Here is a 3,735-nt window from a genome sequence, read left to right as displayed (position 1 = left end):
AGCACGGGTCGTTGGAACAGGAAGCGGAATGACCCGCACCCTTCCGTCCCCTTCCCACAACCCACAGCGACAAAATGGGACGAGGTGCTCTGTGGGATAGCTGCCCACAATGCACCACTCACAACAGCGCTGCAACTGGTGCAAGTGTGGACACACTGCAGCGCTGGTCGTTGTCAGTGTGGACACACTGCAGTGCTGGCCGTACACAGCTGTACGAGCACAGCTGTAACTACCAGTGCTGCAAAACTGCCAGTGTAGCCTTAGCCTTACTATTGAACCTAAGTGAGTTTTACTATTTTGCATGAATACTGTGTGTGCCTCAGTTTCCCTGTGTGCTGCACTAATACCTCGGTGGTGGGAATGGCTGAGACCCCCGGGGCAGGTGAGACTGCTCCAGCTGTCTGCACGTATGCTATGACCAGTGCCCTTCATAACCTGAGACCCAGGAGGGGGATGCAACCAGGTGACTCTTTGCCTGGGAAGCAAGACAAAGCAATGGGGGTGTCTGAGGTGAGGTTGCTGGAAGCTGGCAGTCTGCCCAGGGGGATTACCAAGAGACAGACGTGCTGAAGGCTCAGAGAGGTGAGGCAAAGGAGCCTACGGCTTAACCCCAAGAGGGAGTGGACCCCCAAGAAGGGCTGTCACACTGAAGAGGTTCCTCCCAGGAACCATGGGGAGCTGAGAGAGCACAGGCCTGGGAGTCTGTGACCACTTGGGCACAGTATGGAGATGTTCATTGTAGAAGGACATTGTAGAGCTGTGCAGAGAGAGAGAGGGGGATGTGTACTGGAAAGGTCACTAAGGCACAGCTGATTGCTCAGTTGGAAGAGAAGGATCACTCTAAGGAGCTAGTTCCTGACCCAGCTGGGGGCATGAGAGAGGCTGGGAACGGCAGGCAGCCCCCGGGGCCTGCATCCATTCCTGAACCAACTGGGGCCACAGGAATGGCTGGGAACAGCTGGGCATCCTAGAGACCCATGTCTGTGACCTTCAGGGGGTCTCCACCGGGTTCCCCATTGGTGGATCTGAGATGGATGGAATTGGAACTGAGATTGAAGGAGTCAGAGTGTCACAACCCAATGGCCCCCTCCCTCAGGCCCTGGGGAGGCAGATCAGCATTGTATGTTGCTAATGCTGTTGCAAGCATTGCAAAGCATTTTGGGAAGGGTTAAAGGTATGAGTATGTAGTGGAAGATTCCTTTGCAGGTTGTGAGTGGCCAAAGAGGGGGAGAGGAAAAGAGCAGAGAACAGGTTAACTCGACACTTCAGCTAGCTCAGTCTGAAGATAAGATGCTGGCCCCTGTCCAAGGTCACGGCAAGAAGTCTACAGCTGTATTCACATCTTACCCAACCCTAGCCAGCCATGAGGAAAGGAGGACTAAGCTGAGTAGGACTGTGAGGAGTGTAATACCAAGCGAGACAGCGAAGGCCAACGGGGGAGGGCAACAAGATTGCGTGTCCCTGAAGCTGGTGTGTTTTGGGAAAGCTGAGGCGGCCACAGAAAGCCGGTTTGGACTGGTACAAAGAGCACCAGGAGCAGAGGTTCCTGAACAAAACACCCCCAAAAGAACCCAGGACTTAAGAACCCTCCTGAGAGCCAAAGCAAGTCGTAGACTACAGCAGATCCTGGATGACCCATGCATGGGACAAGAACTCCCGTCCACTCCTCCCCCTCTTCTTCTTACGTTACACCCAGGCATGGCCATCCTTGGATCGTGTATGTGTGACTATAAAAGTGGGTTAGGTCTGGGATATTAACGCTTTCTTGCTTTCTTTGAGTGACATGGGAGCAGTCCCAACACTCACCGCTGTTTTATTATTTCGTTAATAAAGCTTTAAAATTCAGTCACTTGGTGTGCTCCTTCATCTCCTCCCCAAAAGATCCTGCGGCCTCAGCCTGATCACCTGATGTCCCAAGCAGATTGGTAACATAAATCTGTCATAAGAGGACCATGAGAGACAGGGAAGGCATGAAGCCGAACAGCAGGAGAGACAGTGGTAGCATGAATTGGCCGTGGCTGAGCTGAGAGACAGAAGAACCCCTCCAGGGGTGATTGGGGTTGGACCCTGGGGTGCCAGTTCTGCAGGGAACCTGAACACTAAATTGCTGCCCCAGGTTAAAGAGGGGGGAGATATAGATGCCTGTCTCATGGCCTTTGGAAGGCTTACAACTGAAATCAGGCTGGCCCTGTGGAAGGGCTCCGGTGTCTAGCCCCCTTCCTGGGTCCCAAGGCCATAGAGCTGTTTAGCCAGATTGGGGCCATGGCAGACTGACTCTCACTCCTGGCCCCAGCATATATGTCTGTGTGTACTCTCCTGTGCTCAGGCCCCTCAGCCCCCTAGAGGGAGTGAAAGGTGGTGGTCAATGGGGAGACATTCCTGGGGTGGCGAGATCCTGGGATGGAGAGGACTGTTGTCAGGCCCCAGGTGGTGGAGCCTCACCACTGCTGCAGGACTGTGTGACCTGGGTGAAGGTCGCAGGGGTGAAACCACTCTCCCTGCCTATGGCTCAGATCCCTGTGCAGATACAGGAGTTGTGCTGGCTGGTAGTTAGGGGATGACTGTCGGTTTGGGACAGGATCCAGGCCCTGCTCCAGTAATGGCTGAGGATTTGAATTTGAATCCAGGGAACCAATCGACTGAGACTGATGCAGTCAGTGAAAATGCAAATGACCTGGCTGGCAATGGGGAGGAGCTGCTAAGCTCAGGATACTGGCCTGTCTGTAATCAGATCCCTGGAGCTGAGTAGGGCAGAGAGATAGTCACCTCGCCCCGTGTGCAGGGGGGCAGGGAGTAACATTGGCTCTAACACTGTGAGCAAAGCAGCGGGCTCACTGCCTGCCCTCACAGGGACAGCAGGGGCAAAGCTGAGCCTAGGGGGATAGGAGACCCCAGCTGAGTGTAGGGAACCACAGCCAGCGTGGGACAGCTGCCAACCAGGGCTGTCTTGTCCAGAGGTGCAAAAGGCCTGGGACAAGAGTAAAGCAGTCTTGAGACACCTGCCTGTCATAGAGGAGCCTTTTCAGAAAGTGGCCATGGACCTAGTGTGGCCCCTCAGCAAGGCGACCCAAGTAGGGAAAAAAATATACTCTGGTGGGGATAGATTTTGGTACCCATTACTCAGAGGCCATAGCTCTGCTCTCTATCAAGGCAGACATGGTGGATATGCTGCTGACTGTTTTCAGCAGAGTGGGGTTCCCCAAGGAGGTCCTTACAGATCAAGGGTCCAACTTCATGTCAGCCAAGCTCCTGAGGTGGACTCTGTCCCTCCAGGAGTATGAGATGCAGATGGTTTCTGTTAAAGGGAGGGAAAATGTTATAGCTGATGCTTTGTCCCAAATAGGGGGGCCTGAACTTCCCCAAGCCACTGGCTAAAGGGACCCTGCTCATTTTGGTCTCAAAAGGGGGAGAGATGTGACAAAGTGGGGATATATTCCCTTGCTATGTTGTATGTGAGCCTATTTGAGTCTTACTATTGAGCTTATAAAAGCAGCAAAGAATCCTGTGGCACTGAGGTACAACCGCATCTGCTCTAACCCCTCAGACAGAGACCAACACCTACAAAATCTCCACCAAGCATTCTCAAAGCTACAATACCCGCATGAGGAAATAAGGAAACAGATCAACAGAGCCAGACATGTACCCAGACAAACCCAAGAAAGAAACCAACGGGACTCCACTGGCCATCACATACAGTCCCCAGCTAAAACCCCTCCAACGCATCATCAGGGATCT

The sequence above is a fragment of the Chelonoidis abingdonii genome, unplaced genomic scaffold (genome assembly GCF_003597395.2).
Source record: "Chelonoidis abingdonii isolate Lonesome George unplaced genomic scaffold, CheloAbing_2.0 scaffold0014, whole genome shotgun sequence".
NCBI lineage: Eukaryota > Metazoa > Chordata > Testudines > Testudinidae > Chelonoidis > Chelonoidis abingdonii.
This window is presented reverse-complemented; position numbering follows the sequence as displayed.